This window comes from Crassostrea angulata, unplaced genomic scaffold (genome assembly GCF_025612915.1).
Source record: "Crassostrea angulata isolate pt1a10 unplaced genomic scaffold, ASM2561291v2 HiC_scaffold_114, whole genome shotgun sequence".
In the NCBI taxonomy this organism is placed as follows: domain Eukaryota; kingdom Metazoa; phylum Mollusca; class Bivalvia; order Ostreida; family Ostreidae; genus Magallana; species Magallana angulata.
Genome location: NW_026441669.1, coordinates 190086 through 215355, shown reverse-complemented (window position 1 = coordinate 215355; position 25270 = coordinate 190086). Strand labels below are relative to the sequence as shown.

Sequence of the window (25270 nt, the reverse complement as noted above, 5' to 3'; positions counted from 1 at the left end):
GTTTTTTTTAAGAGGTTGGTGTTTGCTCTTGTTCTGGTTTGTATTTTTGTTGTCTGCTTTTGATCTAAAACACTGTTCGTTTTCGCTACATTTCATTTGTATTAATGCGTTCAAGTGCGAGATATGTATTAAGTAATATCCGTGTGATTAATTAAATACATCTAAAAATACACCAAACTTGTCACTTATCTGTCAGTCTCTCTGTTTATATAACAAAGAAATAACATAAAACAAACCGGACGTGCTAATAATAAATAACTAAGAAATTTATCTTGTAACAAAATATGATGATGATTGTGTAACCAAAACCCCAGAATGATAAAATAAATATCAGAACATAAAAAAATACGAGATTTCTCATCAACAATGACTCCCAAGTACTTTGATTTTTTGTGTTAGCTAAATTAGAGTTCAAAAGAGTTACAAAACATTGTTTCACTATTTAACAGTATCCTGACTTTAGGTGGCTTTTGCAAAAGAAATAGTTCTCTTTTTTTTTTAAATAAAAGTGCATTGATTTACATAAGTTAGAGAAATATAAATCTTAATGTTGGATATTAGAGGTTTGATATTATATACTGGCGCCTAAAAGATATTCAAGATGAAGAGGTAGAAATAAAATAATACTTAAACACTTTAATAACACCTTAACAAGACAAACATATTTATAAATATGAAATAAATGTAAGGTTGTAACACAAGATGTTTGCAATGAAATTAATTACTTTAATTATTGCAATATTAGTATTCAAAAAGCTTATTTGGCATCACATATTTTGCATCCATAATCATTACGAAAAAAAGCATTTACAGATGATGATGTTTTCATGTTCTTTGAATATATAGAAACGATGGGTGTACGGACATATGTTTATTTCTTCCTGACTCTTATATTGATCTCCTTAACAGATTGTATTTGTAAGTATTATTTGATTTACATTCACACTCATTCGTGTAACGCTGTCAAATGTTCAACAGATTACTCAATGGCAAAAATATAAAGGTTTTACGTCTTAACCGACGTTTCTGGGTTTCTGAATATGAGATGATTTGTTACATTTAACAGCAATAGTTATTTTTAAGATGCATTGTTTTTAATTTTTATAATTTGAGATAATCTGGCCTACAAAAGGCCAACCTGGCAGATACCAAGCATTAGCATCTATCCTCCAGAAAGGGCTGTAGATTATCTAAAGTCTAGCCGTTCGGCGGCCGGTAACCAATGTGCTATTTCTGACGGGACACCACACGGCGCCACTTGGATGGTGGACCTCCAGTCTATTCAAGTTATACACAATATCGTGATATATTACAGGACAGAGGGCAAGACGTGGAGTGAGTCTTCTGATGTTAACATTGTTGTTATTATTATCAATTGTAGTAACATAAGTAGAAGAAATAGTAGTAGTATTAGTAGTAGTAGTAGTAGTAGAAGTAGGAAAAGTAGTAGTAGTAGTGGTAGTAGTAGTAGTAGTAGTAGTAGTAGTAGTGGTAGTAGTAGTAGTAGTAGTAGTAGTGGTAGTAGTAGTAGTAGTAGTAGTAATAGTAGTGGTAGTAGTAGTAGTAGTAGTAGTAGTAGTAGTAGTAGTAGTAGTGGTAGTAGTAGTAGTAGTAGTAGTAGTAGTAGTAGTTATAGCAGTAGTAGTAGTGGTAGTAGTAGTAGTAGTAGTAGTAGTAGTAGTAATTGTGGTAAATTAAGTGGTTAAGAATGGTCAGCATTACTCTCTGTATTATATGTGTTCTAAAAAGAATCTCTTAAAGGTACCCTATCATATATAGATATTAATAACATTGTTTACCCGTACGGTGATCAAAGAGATACATAAAATTGCGTATGCACTCAAATGAATGTAATTATCAATAAATCACAAAAACATCGTCGGACGTAATTCAGGCGGCATATCGTCTTGTCCGTGAGGAATCTAATGAAGACCTAACGATAAATAGGTTTAGTTTAACCAGGCTAACCTAGAAATTGATTTAAAACACTTATTTTAACAATCTCGACAACTGCAATCAATTGTTATTGATCAGCGCAATACAAACATGACACGATTGGGTACTCGTTTTTAAAATATAGACCATTACCTTTTTCTGTATAAATGTCATTATTTTGTAAGGTTGAGTTGAATATTTAAACTTTTTTCTTGAAAGTTCAAAATCATCAAAATAAATCCTGACCATGATCGATTCAAGTGCATAAGGAAGATAAATACACAAAAAGAGGGAAAAAAATTGACCTTATTCTTAAACAATTCTATCTTCATTCTATACCCTTAATTACTAGAATATCATATCTGTTCTATTTGTTAAGCAACGAGAATAAGTATAACCCCCTTTCCAAGAAGAAGTGTGTTTTAGAATTTGAGTTATAGCTTATGAAAAGAACAATCGTTAAAACCAGGAAACATGTTGAATAGAGATTTTGTCTAGAAAGCATATCGGGTAAACAGCGTTTTCTAAGTAGCGGTAATTTCTAAAAAGATGTACCGATATCCAAAGAAAACTTCTGTTGCAATTAAAATAATAAAAATAAATCAAAGATTTGTTCAAATTATGTTTACAATAAGCTTAACCTTTTTAAAGGTGATGAAATAACAACCTTTTGCACAGTATTATTCTTAGGAAATCTTTTCCAAAAATTTTATGTTAATGATTTTGACCAAAAATACACTGTACTCTGTGATCAAGACGAGGATATATTTGGGTAATTTTATTTACAGTTGATTAAGGGCCTTTAGAAGTAAACAAGCACTGTCAACATTTCAGAGAAATCTGTACGCATATAAAATTGCAATAGATAAAACTCTCTTTGAACGTTTGCATCATATCATTTCATTTGTAAGCAATGTTATCTGGTTTTTTTTAATAAATAGGCAAGTTTGGTATAAGATAAATTGTTTCGTAAAATTCTTTTGTTCATTTTACATAAGATATCAGTCAAAACCGATTTTCTGAAAGTCAAATTTCAGGCTTAGGCTAATATTCTTAATGTTTGAATAAAAACACCACTATTTTCCACAATCGGTTATATTTTTAATTACGGCCCTAGCTTTAAAAACCGATGGACCAGCCAAATGGGTAAAATTTAATAAATAATGTATTTGATTTTATTAATAAGGTATGGGTCATTACCTTAAACACAAGTTTGTGCAAATATGTTAAGAATTTTATAATTGATTGATCTAGAATCCAGCAAGTATGCGAGCAGATTCCTGGGTTTTTCTGTTTACGTATCCAATACAACAAACAAAGATGATGGGTTCCTCTGTTTTCACGATACCAAAAATGATGCCAGCTCCATACAAAGCGTCATGAACATCTCTTGTCAAGTTGTGGGCCGGTACGTGATATATTACAACACGAGAGAGGGAAACCTGACCCAGAAGCCCACTTATTCAAAGGAAGCATACATTGAACTGTGTGAAGTCGAAGTGTTTGGTTAGTTGATATACATAGAGAATAGTCTAGTTTACTTTCATTACAAGATAACTTTCTCTATTATCTCATGCAACATTTGCAAAAATAATTGTGTTACAGTTTTGTATGTGAAACATTTTTGTCTTTAAATTGCGTACAATATTTGTTACACATTTTACGAAGTTGGAGAATGATGCGTATAATTTTTTTTAGTATTTAATAAAATCTCAAAATCTAAACCTGATATTCCTTTAATCAATTATTTAGTATATAAGTAATCTTGTTTGTATTCTTGCCTAAAAAGGCTGCCCCGAACTTGGCTTCAAAGGACCGTATTGTGACGAACCTTGTCCAAATAATTGTCAATACTGTAACCCCAAAACTGGGGAATGTATTGGAGCCTGCAACCCAGGATACTATGGTGAACAGTGCAAATTCTACGATCGGGGTAATTTTCTTTACTTTTCATGATCAAATGAGCTTTTTTTTCTCTTCAAAATGATTATTTCTCACATCCTTTAAGTTTTTTTTTTTCATAATTAACTTTCATACCTAGAGAAAATAGACAACTGATAGAAAGTGTACATTTCACTTTTTACACTTATATATCCACAGCTATTTTAATATAACTTTACACAATTGTTTTCTAGGAAATCTAGCCCTACATAAACCGACATTCCAGTCCTCCACATTTTTTAGTACTACCGGAAGTAAGGCTGCTGTTGATGGTCAAAAGAATGACCAGAGTTTGTATTCGGGTCATTGCGCTGTGACCTCTGAGCATCAAAACTACGCTCTCTGGAGAGTTGACCTCCTGCAAAGGCGTAAAATTGAAAGGCTTACCTTACAAGCTTTGACTTCTGTTTCCAAATGGGGTTAGTGATTTTTGTGTACTATGATTTTTACTACATGTATATGGATATCATTTTGTTTTATTTTATTTTTGATATTAACGCGTTTTTGGTTAGTTAAACAAATTCATATATATACCATATGATTCCCCCACGCAACAATACGATAGGTATTTTAAACGTTTATTTTTTCTTTTAAATTGTGACTTTATAATGAATTATATGCAAATAATCATCATTTAAATTTAAGATATACGCCTTCTTTTTTGTAATGCATACGTTATGATTAGTTTATTGCTTATTTTGTCTTATGTAAGATATAACTTAAAAATATAAATTTGAATACTGCTTACATTTAACTAACGCAAAATCTACGATAAATGCAATTCAAATTTTGCAACTGAATCTAAATGTTTCTTTTTCACATCTTTTGTTAAGTTTTTACCACAGGTTCACTCGAATTAACGTAGCGTCATTAATAACAATCCACTAGCTCTAAATAAAAAAAAGAATTTGAACGATGTTTGCCAATGTTTACATAATATCAGAGTATAAATAAGAATTTGGCAAACATTTTATAAGTCGGAATAAATTCCTATACTTCCATTAACCAAATATCTTCATTGTGTTATTGAATCGTAGATTTCGGGCATTCAATCATCTTCTAGTTATCACTCAATTTTCAAATGGCTGATTGGTTAATTTGTATTGCTTTCAGCTGAACTTACATAGCAGGTCGTTATTTTTCATAAATTAGCCAGTAATTCTTTTTTTTTTTTTAAATCCACATTTTCTGTTATATTGGATTGTAACAATGTATCTTGACAACGTAAAGAACAGTGATAATAACATGTAAGAATGACACGTTTTTCAAAAATTTCAGATGGGAAAAATAATTATACAGGACTTCTTCTGGGCTTTACATTAACAGTTTCTAACTCCACCAATCAAAATGAGGGTGTCGTCTGCTACAAAGACACAAACCATACAAGGTCAACTATACCTTTCTCATTCGATATAAGCTGCCCTGTGATTGGTCAATATGTCTCGTATTACAATGAAAGACTCCCGGACATTAGCTATCCAGCTGGTTACAGTCAATACGCCCAGTCAGCTCTGTGAAGTCGAAGTGTATGGTAATTATTGTTTGGATTTTTGTTTGTTGTAGCATCATTCACAATATTTATAGCCTTTTCGCACAAATGTGTGTTTCTATATACAAAACTAGCGATACTTTGCCTTCCTTTTTTTGTATCCAGGTTGTCCAATTCCTGGATTCGACGGTCCGCATTGTGCTGTCCCTTGCTTCTCTAGCTGCAAAAATCGTAAGATCTTTTAGGATTGGTCAATTTATTTCAAACAGTTTATAAACGTGTCCCAAGTAAAAGACATGCAGCTATTTTCTGTACTAAATCATGTAATATTGTACAATATTTTTTCTACTTTAAACGTTAACGTGAATTTAACGATTTGTAAACAAAATTGGGGTCAATAACTGATATCCTAGATGCATGTAAATAATATTAAACATGATATGTGATTAATAATCCTATACAGTCGGTTTTTTTGCAGTAATTGTCATGTTTTTGTTGGCAAATTATTATGCTTTTCTTAAAAGTTATGAGTTTTGTATATTGAACGGATGCTCTTCGATTCCCACGAGACTCTAGTTCAATGCAATAATGCATCTTTGTTTTTATCGTTAGATCTAGAAAATCTAGCTCTCTGGAAACCAACATATCAGTCTTCCACGCGATCTGGCGCTTCCGGTTCAGAGAAGGCAGTTGATAACCGGAAATCTGATCGGACGTTTCGCGGTGGTCAATGTTCAGCAACTTTACCGGATACTAAAGCAATTTGGCGAGTTGATCTGAAAGATATATATCGGTTAGATCGCATTGTGATATATTTTAGGACAGAGAACAAGACATGGGGTAAGATGTGTTAGCGATGTTTTATCTATTCAATTGTCTTATTCTGTTTATGTTGATCATCGGGACATCTAAAGTGAATTTAATAATGAGTTTGGCACGTCTTCTTACTCGCAAATGGTTGTTTTATAGAAACGACATAGAGTATTTTCTTTGTGTGTGTTTTTTTTTTCTTCATAATGATTTGTTTTTTCTTAAATCTGCAATATCTGGTCATTATATTTCAAACTGTAATACCGTATGTGAGTTTGTCTTTTTTCCATTTAAAATTAATCTACTTTTTGAAAGTAAATTCAAAGGTTGCATGCAGCGTAATCATTCTATACCGAAAATTAGCACCTCAAATGTTGTCAACGAATATCGTAATAGCTCCGACAGCGGCTTCTGAGCAATCGACCATTAGATGCTACGGTTTATATCACATCGTGTTACATGTACGCAACTGCAGCCGTTGATGTAACGGGCGTTTTTTCTATATATTAAAAAAAAAACAAAACGTAGATACATACAAGTTACATCGAGCAATTAAAATTAGTAATTTCTACACCACATCATTAAGGAAAACTTTAAGGTTTAAAAATTCTAAGTAACTTTCAAACTATTGATAAATCATTTTTACAAAAATGTAAATGAGAATCATGGTAAACAACTTCTTGAATGACGATTTCAAGCTATTGATGAATCATTTTTCACAAAAATGTAAATGAGAATCACGGTAAACAACTTCTTGAATGACGATTGTTTGGGAATGCACAAGGAAAACACATAATAGGATTTCGTCTGCTAAACAAGTGTTATCGGTAAGGAGAATCGAGTCTCTTTTTCGTTTTTGGAAAGAATCTAAACGTGTGCTTGTTTTTTGTTTATTGTTATGCAGTTTCTCGATTAAATAATCAACTAAATCAATACATTTATTTGAAAAAGCAAATACTTGCTTTTACGATAATTATTTTAATGAATGGACAACGTTCAAACGTCATAAATAGCGTAAAGCACCGAACATCAATATACAATAATCAGCATAACAGTAGAGATGTGTTGTGTTTGTACTATGCTAAATTAATAGGCAGGGTTTAATACATTAATTATGCACTCGCTTCCAGCTTGTTTACTATGTTTCAAGCCATGACTAGTATTTATATAATAGTGTTGAGTTGTGCATGTACTATGCCTAAATAATAGTCAGGGTTTGATTCATGGTGCATGAGCCGGAGGCGAGTACACTATCAAACCCTGACTACTATTTAGGCATAGTACATGCACAACACAACACTATTGTAATTATTATGCCGAGTTTTGTATATACTGACGTGCTTTGTTTTAAGTAGCTGTGACGTTTGAGCGTTGTCTTGTCCCATAAAATAATCACCGGAAAAGCTAGCGTTTGTTCTTTCAAAGTAATCAATTGAATTCAAATTGATTGATAATTTAATCAACAATTTGTTGTACAATAAAAAATCAACAAATGTTCATGTTCTTTTCAAAAAACAAGGGACGTTCACTTTACCGACAAGACTAGAAATGTTTAGCAGACGATTGAATTTTGTTCTTGTACATTCTTTATCAAGCGTCATTTAAATAAAAGTGTTTTTGTGATTCTCATGTAGAATTTCTTTCAAAATTGTTTAATCCATTTGTTCAAAAGTTTATCAAAACTTTAACTAATAAAATTATCGTCAATAATGAGGTGTTTTTGGAAAGATTTATAAATTGCATTGCTTGATGTCAATCGTATGTTTCTACGTTTTATTAGGTCACCTGGGTCACCCAGGTGACCTATTGCAATTGGTCTTCGTCCGTTGTCGTGCGTCGTGCGCCGTGCGTCGTGAGTTAACAATTTTGCATTTTTAACTTCTTCTTGAAAACTACCAGGCCAATCGATACTACTTTAAGTGTGAAGCATCTCTATGGTAAGAAAAATCTATATTGTGAAATTCATGGTTCTACCACCGATGGGGTGCCGTGGGCGGGGCCAAATAAGCAAAAAAAAAAAGCCAAATTTTCAAAAATCTTCTTCTCTACTCCCACACATGCAAGGAAAATACAGGTTGCATATTTATGATGTCCATGAAGACCTCTACCAAAATTGGGAAATTCATGGCCCCTGGTTCAGGGGTTCTGGCTCTAGGGTGGGGCCAATATGGCCATATAGTAAAAATGTATTAAATCTTAGAAAATCTTCTCTACTCCCATATATATTTGTTAAAAAGTAAATGCATGATTATAATGTCCATGAAGCCCTCTACCAAAAGTGTGAAATTCATGACCCCTGGGTCAGGGGTTCAGGCTTTAGGGTGGCGCCAAATATGGCCATATATAGTTAAAATGTATTAAATCTTAGAAAATCTTCTTCTCTACTCCCATATATATTTTTTAAGAACTAAATGCATAATTATAATGTCCACGAGGCCCTCTGCCAGAATAGTGAAATTCATGACTCCTGTATCAGGGGTTCAGGCTCTAGGGTGGGACCAATATGACAATATAGTAAAAATGCATAAAATCTTAGAAAATCTTCTTCTCTACTCCCATGAATATTTATTAAAAACTAAATGCATGATTATGATGTCCATGAAGCCCTCCACCAAAACTGTTAAATTCATGACCCCTGTGTTCAGGCTCTAGGGTGGGGCCAATATGGCCATATAGTAAAAATGTATTAAATCTTAATTTGTTTTTTCTTTACTCCAACACATATGGGAAAAAACTGAATAGATGGTTATGATGTCCATGAAGGCCTAAATTGTGAAATTCATGGCCCCTTGGTCAGGGGTTCAGGACTTGGGGGGGGGGGGGGGGCAATATAGTGTTAATGCATATAATGTTTAAAAATCCTCTTCTCTATTCTCACACATCTGTATGAAAAACTGACTTCATAATTATGTTTACCAGGAAGTCCTCTAATGAAATTTTAATTTTCATGTTCCCTGGAGTATGGGTTTTGACTCTAGGGCAGGGCCAAACTGGATGTATAGGTCTTAATGCATATAATGTTTAAACATTATCTTCTTTACTCCCACACACCTAAAAGGAAAACTGAATTCATGATTCTGTAGACCAGAAGTTTTTCACCAAAATTATAGGTTTCATAGTTCTTTTTGAAAGATTTCAGGCAGGGAGGAGGTCGTTATTACAGATTTATAATTGTTCTACTGCAGAATGAAAACTAATTAAATGCATATATGAGACTCCTCGACAAGTTTGTGTATGGGTTATATGCTACTCAGGTGACCGTTTAGGCCATTTGGCCTCTTGTATATTTAAATACCGTCAGACATATCATCGGCGGCTGTAGTGTAACGATAACGCGTTGGGCTTCAAGACGTAATGCTATTAGTGGCACGAGTCCGAAACCCGCTGTCGGCGCTTGCAATATTTTCGTTGTAAACATTTGCCGTGCTCTATTTCGGCATAGTATGCTTACGCTATATAAACCCATTGTATACTATGCGAAAATAGATGAGTATTAAATAGATAGAGACAAACTGACAAGAGGCATAATAATTCGGCATAGTAGATGCACAACTCAAATCTATGATAATAAGAATAGGTACTGTAGAAAAAAAACAAAAAATACATTACATGTCACCGGTAAACACTGTAATAATAAATGTACTAATATTTCTATGCACATCTTTTATGACAACTTTGAATAACGTTGTGCAGATGAACACAACCCTCATAGAGCTGTGCCCCTTGGGTTCTACCTCTACATCTCTAACACAACCGATATAACGACCGCTGTCCGATGTTATCACGCTAATTATTACACAATCTACGATCTTCCGGATGTTATGCACATTCTCTGCGCATTGTCCGGACGTTACATCATATACTACAACGAACGGAAAGAAGGATATGTCTATCCTGCAAACTATTCCCAGTATGCATTTGCTGATTTGTGTGAAGTGGAAGTCTATGGTATGTTTTTGTTGCATCTGGATTTAGGAAGAGAATTTGATCATAGTACGATTCAAGGTTTTATTTAGGTTCTCCGATCCGATTCTCAGCCTCAAAGTTTGTTGTTGTTTTTTTTTTTTGGGGGGGGGGGGGAGTATATATATTGTTTTTTTTTTCATGATTAAAGTCTCATGTTTCTTTTAAACGTTTTACAAGAGATGAAATAAAATAAAAGTTTTTAGATTGTATCAATGCATTTCACAAAGTTATTGCATGGATATAATATTAACGTCTTTAAAAAAAAAGCGCCGGTGCACCTGTTGCTCGAATTCTTTATCATCATGTCATTGATAAGTAGTTCTCCGTGAATCCACTACGCCTAGCACGTAGTTGTGTACCTGATGGTAATACAAACACTAGAATACTACTTCATGTAGTAATTAAAATTGTTCGTATAAAAGATTTATGGTACGGATACAAGAAATCCGGATAATTTAGAGTTATCGAACATTGCTGAGGATCGGAGATCGTTAAGGGTACAGACTGTTGATGTCTTCATGATAAAGCCCCTGCTCTTTGTTAATTCTTCCATTGTTTTGTTAGCCGATGTTTGCCGATGTTAAATACCGTGCTTGCATAGCTTACCGTAATTAGCCTGACCAGAAACAAAGTGAAATATAGTCAACATTAGCTTTAAGAATAAATAACTGATGTTCAATAATAAGTTCCCGGCGATGGAATTATGAATAGGCCCCCTTTTGCTTCATTGATGAAACAAAAACTGTGTAAAAAAATATATCGGATAAACTCCGGAAATCAATAGACTACATTGTGTTTGAATGCCCTGTCTTTGATTCTCAAGCAATTTGTTTGTAATGATTTTGGTGATAAACAACAAATACAATTCGGGCTTTTTAAAAGTTGTTCAACCGATAAAAATACTTGTACTAGACCTATTTTAAAGGAAAGTAAACCAATAAATATCCCCAAGTATCCTTCTTATATGACGAGGGTCTTGAATCAGATAGGAAGAATGTAGTTTCAGCAATACTTTATGTATAGTTTAAGGAACACTTTAAGACGTTTTTAAAGTTTTTTGATGAATTAACATTTAATTTTGAGGAACTGTAATTTATCACTAAACGGAAATTTGATTAAAACGTAAGTGAGATTAAACATTCGAGAAAAAAGTGAGAATTTATTGAACAAAATACAGTATATGTTGTTTTAATGTATTTCATCCCAGGCTGTCCTGCCCCTGTAGAAGATGGACCAAGGTGTACTCGTCCCTGCCCAACTAACTGTGAACAGTGTTACCCACATACTGGGGTCTGTCAAAAATGCAAACATGGCTACCAAGGGACTGAATGTGAACCTGGTAAGAGCAGACATCAGTTTCCTGATAATTATATATTGATATTGGCTAGACAATTCATGTTTCAAAATCATAATTATGATTGTTCGATAACACAGGGTCCCTAGTCTAGATGAATATGCTTAGCGTATTTCAGTTTATCGATAGTTATTTTTTTTGTATAATGTGTAGATAATTTAGAGTTCAATCTTTTTTTAAAAATAGGTTCGATAATTAAACTTCTTTCATGGTTGTCTTTTGTTTATACTAGTAACAATTGAAGGGACTCATCATTAGGTTGTCAGAAAACGAAAAATGTGAACTTTGCCTATCTTTACAAAAGTAGGACTATCGGAATATTGAAAAAAAATACTTTAGAAAGTGAAGTATGCCTGATTGTGAAACTTGGATAAAAACGTACGAAAACTAAATAAAGAATATATTTATTTGCTTTGATTGAGTCGGTTAAAACACTATATTATGATAATAGATGCTACAATATTGAAACCAATTATATGAATTGTTTTGAGTTTATTGTATCGAATCGAAAAATGTTTACTATATATCGATGTATATTGAACTTACTGCAGTTTACTTACTATATTTGTTTTCTATAAAAGTTGTTTGCAGTGCCTCTGCCTCCATAAGTATTTCACCAAACAGTACAATTAATAGTCCTGACTACAATGCAATATATTCGGCGGACGGACTCACGCTTCCTTCCAATGGACGACTCCGGGTGGTGTATATCTACATTACGTTGCCAAAGCTGGCATCCGACCTAGCTTACTTGCATATATCTATTGTTAAAGCTGAACTTTTCAATGTATTGTTTCTCTCAGACAAAATGGAAAAGACTGAGGTATGATTTAAAGCTTACCCAAACACTGTTTTTTGTTTCTGTTTGTCGGAGATTGGTATTGATTCCCTGTTTGTTTTTTTCTGTTTTGTTTTTCTTTAAATTCCACATTGTATTTGTTTATTTGTTTCGTGTATGAGGGCGTAAAACACACGATAAACGCTAAAATGCTTGTTTGTTATACAAAATGTATGTATATATGCATTTCTGTTTATAATCTAAAACAGCCAGTACTTTAGTAATTAAATTATTTTAGAATTAAAAAATTTTCTTATCACTTAATCAGTAAAATGTCAGTTTAAAATGTAACATTAAAATAAGAATACTATTTAGATACTTTTAATATTTTGGACAATAATATTTCAGTATAGAAGAACGAGTATTCAAACAGTTTTCAGAATAATTTTCCATTAAGATATTATAAAACAAAGTAACCGTCTCTTTCTTTCTAGCGTTGTGTGTATTGTAGGAACAGTATTGGACAATGTATCCCGCATCAAAATGCAAATGAAATACACTATAATACCTTTTTAATTGTGTACATTTTATTCAAACATATTCTCTCTCTATTGATTTGCTACTATTAATTCCATTCCTTACATATTATTTTGTCGGTATCTATTGTGATTTAAGACATTTCTATTTGCATAGAACGCGTAGTTTTGAGTTTTGTAATTTATAGCATAACATTTGCCACTCAGATTTATACATAGGTTCATTCTTAATTAAAATATGTAATTTGTTGATGTTTTATAAGTTGTCAATGGCTTATGGAAATAAGATAGATAAATCATTCGTATTACATAGGCAGAATCTGAATGTCCTGTTTCTTATTTTGCAGTATGATCAAGATGGTGTGGGCCCTTTTCATGGTCGCATATATGCACGTACCAACTATGGCTCTGTAACCCAAGCTATCCGTATTAAAGTACGATATAGGAATTCGTTCACCATATCCAATCTCAAACTTCCTCTGAAGACGTGTAGAAATGTTACAGTAAGACAACCAGACATTTTATTTACTGAACTTTATAAAAATGTCACAATGAAAAATTATGACAGAAAAACGAAATGTTTAAGTAGTAAAGGATACTTATAATGTACCTTTGATTTGAATTATTAAACAAATAAATACGTCTGAGACAAAACATCTAGTCAAATACACAGAGAGAGAGAGAGAGAGAGAGAGAGAGAGAGAGAGAGAGAGAGAGAGAGAGAGAGAATGTTTGAATAAATGTAATAATTATTTCACTTTGTTTACAGACGCACACATAAACCAGGCGGGAAGACCGGAGAAAAACAAATAACTAACATAATATGTTTAATGCGTTTACAGATTTACAACAAATTTGTGTAAATATATCTATTAAGCTATTTTTGTTCTTTTACGTTTCTGATACACAATCTGCCGGACATGAATTCTTTACAAAGTCTTCATTGTGTGTACATTTTTATCATTTTAATTGTTTGTACGTTTTTTTTTTATTTCTACAGTAATATAAGTGCCTAACTTTACTCTTAAACTTAAACGTTTAAGAGCTTAATGAACTTGTATGAATATTCCATAAAACTTATCATCTTATTGGTCTAGAACGTCATCTGACATGGTAAACAAAAATTGGTTTTCCCGGGACATAATTACCAAACTCAACCTTTTTGGAAACGTTGGGATTTTTTACATTCGATTTGTATGAGAAGCTGAACTAAAAACATCATTAAAAGATTATTTGAAGATTCTCATATTTTTTATCTTAGAACACACATCAAACTATCAATTAAGTTTTTATTTCATAAACGTCTTGGAGATATGACGATTAATTGCAAAATAAAAATCAAATTTACATTGGGAAATATAATTTTTCTTTGGTAAAAAAGAAAGATGTGAATATTCTTATCAGAATTGTTGTACTTTCTTATCAAAATTGTTGAAAGGGTCTTATGGAATGACGATATTTGGTCGTGGGGTATCTTGATATTCTTTAAACTATTTATAGATTTCTGCGTTTACACACGTTATATTTTTAGATAGGTAAAGTTAGCTACTAGTAACTGGCTACTAGTAACTGGCTACGAGAAGTAAGAAAAGCTAGCTACTAGTAACTGGCTACGAGATGAAATAAAAGTTAGCTACTAGTAACTGGCTACTAGTAACTGGCTACGAGATGTAAGAAAAGCTAGCTACTAGTAACTGGCTACGAGATTAAAGAAACTTGGCTTCTAGATACTTCTTACTGTCCATGGGAGAACACATACCAAGGATTTCTCTTTTTGTTCTTAAGATGTACATTGCACTATATCACTGTCAATTGTCAATATATCTCAAGTAGCTGTATATATAGACTGAAGATATATGCCTGACTTGCTAATATCAACATTCTGCCGAGTCATCCACATAATATTACCACACAAATACTCAGATATCTCTCTTTATGTAGTCAGCTACTTGTGCGTTTCGTTACAAATATCTTTATTTTTTGGCTGTTTTGTCAATATATCTCAAGTAGCTGTATATATAGATTGAAGATATATGCCAGACATGCTAATATCAACATTCTGTCAAGTCATCCACATAATATTACGACACAATTACTCAGATATCTCTCTTTATGTAGTCAGCTTCTTGTGCATTTCGTTATAAATATCATCACTTTTTGGCAGTTTTGTCAATATATCTCAAGTAGCTAATTATAGAGATGTACGATATATGCCAGACATGCTAATATTAACATTCTGTCAAGTCATCCACATAATATTACGACACAATTACTCAGATATCTCTCTTTATGTAGTCAGCTACTTGTGCATTTCGTTACAAATATCTTCATTTTTTCGCAGTTTTATCAATATATCTCAAGTAGCTGAATATATAGATTGAAGATATATGTCAGACATGCTAATATCAACATTCTGTCAAGTCATCCACATAATATTACGACACAATTACTCAGATATCTCTCTTTATGTAGTCAGCTACTTGTGCATTTCGTTACAAATATCTTCATTTCTTGGCGGTTTTGTGAATATATCTCAAGTAGCTGAATATATAGATGTAAGATATATGTCAGACATGCTAATATCAACATTCTGTCAAGTCATCCACATAATATTACGACACAATTACTCAGATATCTCTCTTTATGTAGTCAGCTACTTGTGCATTTCGTTACAAATATCTTCATTTTTGGCAGTTTTGTCAATATATCTCAAGTAGCTAAATATATAGATTGAAGATATATGTCAGACATGCTAATATCAACATTCTGTCAAGTCATCCACATAATATTACGACACAATTACTCAGATATCTCTCTTTATGTAGTCAGCTACTTGTGCATTTCGTTATAAATATCTTCATTTTTGGCAGTTTTGTCAATATATCTCAAGTAGCTAAATATATAGATTGAAGATATATGTCAGACATGCTAATATCAACATTCTGTCAAGTCATCCACATAATATTACGACACAATTACTCAGATATCTCTCTTTATGTAGTCAGCTACTTGTGCATTTCGTTACAAATATCTTCATATTTTTGCGGTTTTATCAATTTATCTCAAGTAGCTGAATATATAAATGTAAGATATATGCCAAACATGCTAATATCAACATTCTGTCAAGTCATCCACATAATATTACGACACAATTACTCAGATATCTCTCTTTATGTAGTCAGCTTCTTGTGCATTTCGTTATAAATATCATCACTTTTTGGCAGTTTTGTCAATATATCTCAAGTAGCTAATTATAGAGATGTACGATATATGCCAGACATGCTAATATTAACATTCTGTCAAGTCATCCACATAATATTACGACACAATTACTCAGATATCTCTCTTTATGTAGTCAGCTACTTGTGCATTTCGTTACAAATATCTTCATTTTTTCGCAGTTTTATCAATATATCTCAAGTAGCTGAATATATAGATTGAAGATATATGTCAGACATGCTAATATCAACATTCTGTCAAGTCATCCACATAATATTACGACACAATTACTCAGATATCTCTCTTTATGTAGTCAGCTACTTGTGCATTTCGTTACAAATATCTTCATTTCTTGGCGGTTTTGTGAATATATCTCAAGTAGCTGAATATATAGATGTAAGATATATGTCAGACATGCTAATATCAACATTCTGTCAAGTCATCCACATAATATTACGACACAATTACTCAGATATCTCTCTTTATGTAGTCAGCTACTTGTGCATTTCGTTACAAATATCTTCATTTTTGGCAGTTTTGTCAATATATCTCAAGTAGCTAAATATATAGATTGAAGATATATGTCAGACATGCTAATATCAACATTCTGTCAAGTCATCCACATAATATTACGACACAATTACTCAGATATCTCTCTTTATGTAGTCAGCTACTTGTGCATTTCGTTATAAATATCTTCATTTTTGGCAGTTTTGTCAATATATCTCAAGTAGCTAAATATATAGATTGAAGATATATGTCAGACATGCTAATATCAACATTCTGTCAAGTCATCCACATAATATTACGACACAATTACTCAGATATCTCTCTTTATGTAGTCAGCTACTTGTGCATTTCGTTATAAATATCTTCATTTTTGGCAGTTTTGTCAATATATCTCAAGTAGCTAAATATATAGATTGAAGATATATGTCAGACATGCTAATATCAACATTCTGTCAAGTCATCCACATAATATTACGACACAATTACTCAGATATCTCTCTTTATGTAGTCAGCTACTTGTGCATTTCGTTACAAATATCTTCATTTCTTGGCGGTTTTGTGAATATATCTCAAGTAGCTGAATATATAGATGTAAGATATATGTCAGACATGCTAATATCAACATTCTGTCAAGTCATCCACATAATATTACGACACAATGACTCAGATATCTCTCTTTATGTAGTCAGCTACTTGTGCATTTCGTTACAAATATCTTCATTTCTTGGCGGTTTTGTGAATATATCTCAAGTAGCTGAATATATAGATGTAAGATATATGTCAGACATGCTAATATCAACATTCTGTCAAGTCATCCACATAATGTTACGACACAATTACTCAGATATCTCTCTTTATGTAGTCAGCTACTTGTGCATTTCGTTACAAATATCTTCATTTTTTCGCAGTTTTATCAATATATCTCAAGTAGCTGAATATATAGATTGAAGATATATGCCAGACATGCTAATATCAACATTCTGTCAAGTCATCCACATAATATTACGACACAATTACTCAGATATCTCTCTTTATGTAGTCAGCTACTTGTGCATTTCGTTACAAATATCTTCATTTTTTTGCGGTTTTATCAATATATCTCAAGTAGCTGAATATATAGATTGAAGATATATGCCAGACATGCTAATATCAACATTCTGTCAAGTCATCCAGATAATATTACGACACAATTACTCAGATATCTCTCTTTATGTAGTCAGCTACTTGTGCATTTCGTTATAAATATCTTCATTTTTGGCAGTTTTGTCAATATATCTCAAGTAGCTAAATATATAGATTGAAGATATATGTCAGACATGCTAATATCAACATTCTGTCAAGTCATCCACATAATATTACGACACAATTACTCAGATATCTCTCTTTATGTAGTCAGCTACTTGTGCATTTCGTTACAAATATCTTCATTTCTTGGCGGTTTTGTGAATATATCTCAAGTAGCTGAATATATAGATGTAAGATATATGTCAGACATGCTAATATCAACATTCTGTCAAGTCATCCATATAACACTACGACACAATTACTCAGATATCTCTCTTTATGTAGTCAGCTACTTGTGCATTTCGTTACAAATATCTTCATTTCTTGGCGGTTTTGTGAATATATCTCAAGTAGCTGAATATATAGATGTAAGATATATGTCAGACATGCTAATATCAACATTCTGTCAAGTCATCCACATAATATTACGACACAATGACTCAGATATCTCTCTTTATGTAGTCAGCTACTTGTGCATTTCGTTACAAATATCTTCATTTCTTGGCGGTTTTGTGAATATATCTCAAGTAGCTGAATATATAGATGTAAGATATATGTCAGACATGCTAATATCAACATTCTGTCAAGTCATCCACATAATGTTACGACACAATTACTCAGATATCTCTCTTTATGTAGTCAGCTACTTGTGCATTTCGTTACAAATATCTTCATTTTTTCGCAGTTTTATCAATATATCTCAAGTAGCTGAATATATAGATTGAAGATATATGCCAGACATGCTAATATCAACATTCTGTCAAGTCATCCACATAATATTACGACACAATTACTCAGATATCTCTCTTTATGTAGTCAGCTACTTGTGCATTTCGTTACAAATATCTTCATTTTTTTGCGGTTTTATCAATATATCTCAAGTAGCTGAATATATAGATTGAAGATATATGCCAGACATGCTAATATCAACATTCTGTCAAGTCATCCAGATAATATTACGACACAATTACTCAGATATCTCTCTTTATGTAGTCAGCTACTTGTGCATTTCGTTATAAATATCTTCATTTTTGGCAGTTTTGTCAATATATCTCAAGTAGCTAAATATATAGATTGAAGATATATGTCAGACATGCTAATATCAACATTCTGTCAAGTCATCCACATAATATTACGACACAATTACTCAGATATCTCTCTTTATGTAGTCAGCTACTTGTGCATTTCGTTACAAATATCTTCATTTCTTGGCGGTTTTGTGAATATATCTCAAGTAGCTGAATATATAGATGTAAGATATATGTCAGACATGCTAATATCAACATTCTGTCAAGTCATCCATATAACACTACGACACAATTACTCAGATATCTCTCTTTATGTAGTCAGCTACTTGTGCATTTCGTTACAAATATCTTCATTTCTTGGCGGTTTTGTGAATATATCTCAAGTAGCTGAATATATAGATGTAAGATATATGTCAGACATGCTAATATCAACATTCTGTCAAGTCATCCACATAATATTACGACACAATTACTCAGATATCTCTCTTTATGTAGTCAGCTACTTGTGCATTTCGTTACAAATATCTTCATTTTTGGCAGTTTTGTCAATATATCTCAAGTAGCTAAATATATAGATTGAAGATATATGTCAGACATGCTAATATCAACATTCTGTCAAGTCATCCACATAATATTACGACACAATTACTCAGATATCTCTCTTTATGTAGTCAGCTACTTGTGCATTTCGTTATAAATATCTTCATTTTTGGCAGTTTTGTCAATATATCTCAAGTAGCTAAATATATAGATTGAAGATATATGTCAGACATGCTAATATCAACATTCTGTCAAGTCATCCACATAATATTACGACACAATTACTCAGATATCTCTCTTTATGTAGTCAGCTACTTGTGCATTTCGTTACAAATATCTTCATATTTTTGCGGTTTTATCAATTTATCTCAAGTAGCTGAATATATAAATGTAAGATATATGCCAAACATGCTAATATCAACATTCTGTCAAGTCATCCATATAACACTACGACACAATTACTCAGATATCTCTCTTTATGTAGTCAGCTACTTGTGCATTTCGTTACAAATATCTTCATTTCTTGGCGGTTTTGTGAATATATCTCAAGTAGCTAAATATATAAATGTAAGATATATGTCAGACATGCTAATATCAACATTCTGTCAAGTCATCCACATAATATTACGACACAATTACTCAGATATCTCTCTTTATGTAGTCAGCTACTTGTGCATTTCGTTACAAATATCTTCATTTTTTCGCAGTTTTATCAATATATCTCAAGTAGCTGAATATATAGATTGAAGATATATGCCAGACATGCTAATATCAACATTCTGTCAAGTCATCCACATAATATTACGACACAATTACTCAGATATCTCTCTTTATGTAGTCAGCTACTTGTGCATTTCGTTACAAATATCTTCATTTTTTTGCGGTTTTATCAATATATCTCAAGTAGCTGAATATATAGATTGAAGATATATGCCAGACATGCTAATATCAACATTCTGTCAAGTCATCCACATAATATTACGACACAATTACTCAGATATCTCTCTTTATGTAGTCAGCTACTTGTGCATTTCGTTACAAATATCTTCATTTTTTTGCGGTTTTATCAATATATCTCAAGTAGCTGAATATATAGATTGAAGATATATGCCAGACATGCTAATATCAACATTCTGTCAAGTCATCCACATAATATTACGACACAATTACTCAGATATCTCTCTTTATGTAGTCAGCTACTTGTGCATTTCGTTACAAATATCTTCATTTCTTGGCGGTTTTGTGAATATATCTCAAGTAGCTGAATATATAAATGTAAGATATATGTCAGACATGCTAATATCAACATTCTGTCAAGTCATCCACATAATATTACGACACAATGACTCAGATATCTCTCTTTATGTAGTCAGCTACTTGTGCAATTCGTTACAAAAATCATTCTTTTTTGGCGGTTTTGTCAATATATCCCAAGTAGCTGAATATATAGATTAAAGATATATGCCAGACATGCTAATATCAACATTCTGTCAAGTCATCCACATAATATTACGACACAATTACTCAGATATCTCTCTTTTTGTAGTCAGCTACTTGTGCATTTCGTTTCAAATATCTTCATTTTTTGGCGGTTTTGTCAATATTCCTCAAGTAGCTGAATATATAGATTGAAGATATATGTCAGACATGCTAATATCAACATTCTGTCAAGTCATCCACATAATATTACGACACAATTACTCAGATATCTCTCTTTATGTAGTCAGCTACTTGTGCATTTCATTACAAATATCTTCATTTCTTGGCGGTTTTGTCAATATATCTCAATGAGCTGAATATATAGATTGAAGATCAGTTTTGATTAAAACAAATATATATTTATACAGCTGGAATGTTTACTGAAGGAACTTAATCGCCGAAGCGGGGTGTGACCCTATTTTCGTTCAGTTGGGCGATTTCAGTAATCTTGAAAAAGGATCATAACTCGCATGTCTTACTAAATGTACATTACTGCATTTAACAATTACTAATCAAGTGTGTTTCTTAATTCGTTAAATTCCTTCCAAAACATCCGATCCAAAGTATAAGATACATGTATGTAGCTGTTACAAAACAAATTTCAAAAAATTCATCTGACCCCCTCCCCATGGATCATGAGTTTATTCGTTGCGTGAACGGTAATAGCAGAGTTTCGCGCCATAATATTAATGTCTCATTCATAGTTTTTGCGCACCGATTAGTTGACGAGTCTGTTGGGATCATGCAAATACCCCAGAGCACACCATGTGTTTACATCACATGTACGTAGCATCGGGGTTTGGGGTTAGGGGGCTGTTTCCCCCTCCCCACTTTTTTGGTAGCTGGCACTTTTCTTAACTTTATATGATAAATGGAAATATCCTGGATTTGCCCTCCCCCTCCACTTTTGTAGGAGCATGTCATAAATGATACTACGAATAAGGAATGATTTGATTTGAACATATTTTATTGTGTAAATTACACAAAAGGATTGGAAACAAGTTCTTACAACTTACAAGTTCCTCTCCTAATGATAATACATACAATATATACAATTGTCATAGTATTATTACATGTTACTTATAGTTATTGACTTTATTATAATTAAATTCATAGACATGCATTTACAAATTACTTGAATATATAGTAGATAACGTTAATATACAGCATAAAAAGCAAAAGCAAAAAGGAATTTAAATATTTAATCTTCCAGACTCTTTATAATGAACTTTTGAACTGCTGAAAAATAAAGAAGTTTGTACACTAATTGTCACTACCCCAAAGAGGGAAATGTGAGTTAATTAAAATTGTTTCTTCAAGCCTATTAAAAAGTAATTCAAAAAGATTTTTTGTTGCATTTACATAATTCTTGCATGGGAGGAAAAAATTGATAAACATCCTCCTTTTGACCACAAATACAATTGGGTGATGCAATAATGTTTCTTCTATAAAGCTCTTATTCAAAATACAGTTGTGTCTCAACTTGGAATGTAAAATATCAATAGTGCGTTTACCAAAAGAATAATATTTTGGAGGTTGAGGAATACTTTCAGTAATGTTTTTCTTGAATATCTTGAAAGACGTTGCTTCCCTAGCTTCTAATTTGAGAGAATTCCATTTCCGAAAGGTGTCAGGTACAATAGATTTTTTGTAAAGTTCTAATCTGCTGATTGGAACACTATAATTTTCGCTATTTCTTGTGTGATATATTGAGACATCTTTTGTTACAGGAGGAATAATGTTGCTCAAGTACTCAGGTACTTGATTTATATGAATTTTAAACATGGTTATTAATTAAGCCTTATTTCGTCGACTAGCAAGAGGTTCCCAGCCAGTCTCTGTGTAGAGAGATTCTGTAGATGCTAAAATGGGTAAACCAGTAACAATCCTTGCAGCACTTAATTGAACTTTTTCTAATGTCTCCATGTCAAACATATTGCAACCGTCCCATACTACAGACGCATATTCAAGAACTGGTCTAATAAACGTGATATACATTTTTGATAAATTAGTTATATCTAGAGTAAACTTTATTTTTTTCAAAAGTCCTAATTTTTTGTATGCACTGTTTACTATATTATTAATATATTGAGACCAACTTAAATCATTAGAAAAAAGTAAACCAAGATGTCTGTGGATTGAAATATAGCCCAGTTGACACCCTTGAACAAATAGTTTAGGAAATTCTTCTACATGTTTCTTTGTGAAAAACGCTTTCGTTCTAGACGGATTAAATTTCAATAACCACTTGTCAGACCAGTCGCTGAGAATTTTCAGATCGTGGTTCAATACAATTTCAATGTTTTTAGTTTATAATATCACAGTGCTGTAATGAATTTTCATCAGCATACAGTCTACAAAATGATAACATATTCCTTGCTACATCGTTAATGTAAATAAGAAATAAAAGTGGTCCTAATACTGACCCTTGTAGAACACCAGCATTAATACATAACGTTGAAGATAACTTGTTTTTGTACATTACCCTTTGTGTTCTATCACTTAAGTAACTGTTAAACCATTGTAAAATGTGCCCACTTACACCATAAGTTTGAAGTATAAAAAAAAGGGCGTCGTGTCACACTCTGTCAAAAGCTTTCGACAAATCACAAAAAATCACACAACACATTTTCCCATCTTCTATAGTTTTGACAATGCTATGATATGTTTCTAATAGTTGGAATATCGTGGAATGTCCAGGCAAAAAACCTGCTTGGTATTTATAGAATAATTTTTTTTCGTGAAAGAAATTGTAAACATGCTTAAAATTTATTCTTTCCATAATTTTGCTGACACAGCTGCTCAGCAGGGACACCGGTATGTAGTTACTTGCAACAGATGGATCATCGTTCTTAAAGAGTGGTAAAACATGAGCTATTTTCCAATAAGTGATTTGTTAAAAAAACATACAATGTCATATAGGTTTTGAAATGGAAAATTTTGTATATTTCAACATATTATGACTTATAATATCAGGGCCAATAGCCTTATTAACAGGCAAGATTGATATAATGTCAAAAACTTCTTCAACCTATATGTGTATATCTGAATTTTTTTATTGCACATATCGATTGGGTAATGTACGATTCGCAGATTCAATATTTGAAATTGATGAAAAATATTTGTTCAAAGTTTCTATTTCATCAATATCTGAGAAAGCTAATGTAGATTGTCCATTTTCAAATAATTGCAATGGGGGTATAACAGTTGTTGCTTTAACTTTGAATAAATCTTTCATCAACTTCCAATATATTTTACCATTCTTACTACTGCCAATGCCATGCAATGGAAATTCGATATTATCGTAATAATTAGTTATAGTGTGTTTTTTAACAATTAATTCTAATTGAATTGAAATTACAGTTAGCTTTTTTTTTCATGAATTTGAGAATTCACCCTTTTTTATTTTCTTGTCAAGATGATTTTGATGAAGCTGCCCACACACATTAAAAAACAATACGTGTTTGTATACCCTTTCAAATATTTCATATGGTTGGACATTTTTTAAAATGCCTTTGAGTGGATTTCGCATCTTAATATAACAAATACAATTTTAAAAAACGACTATGTACTCTCCAGCTTTTAAGCTTACATGCACTTATATGATATGTGTACATTCCTTAAAAAATTGAATTAATAAAATAAATGAATTTCAAGTGATTTATATGTACATGTTCTAGATCGAAGAAAAGGCTGTCATTTCGTCTTAAATTTGCACGTTCCGTTTACAAATTTATGATCAGCAGCGAAAATTAAAATTTATTTTTAATAAGATAGCCTAATTGATACATGCATGTTTCCATTAAATAATTTCGTTTAGTCAGGCAAGCTTTTTGGAAAGCTATTACTTGTAGTGGTATTACTTCCAGTGGACATGACACAATTAATTGCAACATTATTTGATTGGTAGTCATACGTCCACGTATGTCCACCTGGGACTCTGTCTTCCGGACAAAAAATCACCAAGAGAGGAATTAAATTACTAATTTTTAGCATCGCACAGATATAAAGGAGAAAATAAAAGTATTCAATCATGTGTCCATCGAATATTTAATTACATATGAAAAGTATTTTCTCTATTTCTTAAGAAAGCATAAAGTGATTCATAGCTGTATAAAAACAGGGTGAAATCTACACGATCCATTTCTTACCAGTTATCGATCGATAGAAATCTTCAGCAACCTAAGAAAAATCACCGAATGCACAAACTTATGTCAGACTTTAATACCAATACATACGGGCTTATAAATCTTTAGTTTATTTATAAACAGTTGTTATAGAATTAGGGGATATCTATATAGAAATGAATGTTTACGCATTGATAAATTACTTAATTTACACAAAAGATAACAAATAATTTACATAGTAATCATACGAGTTGTTGCAGTTAGTGTTGATAAT

The 25270-nt window shown here is 32.1% G+C and overlaps 1 pseudogene; it reads left to right on the top strand.

The window, feature by feature from the left end:
* Nucleotides 1-3314: 3314 nt before the first annotated feature.
* LOC128169286 (uncharacterized) lies at nucleotides 3315-14332 on the top strand (annotated as a pseudogene).
* Nucleotides 14333-25270: the final 10938 nt, after the last annotated feature.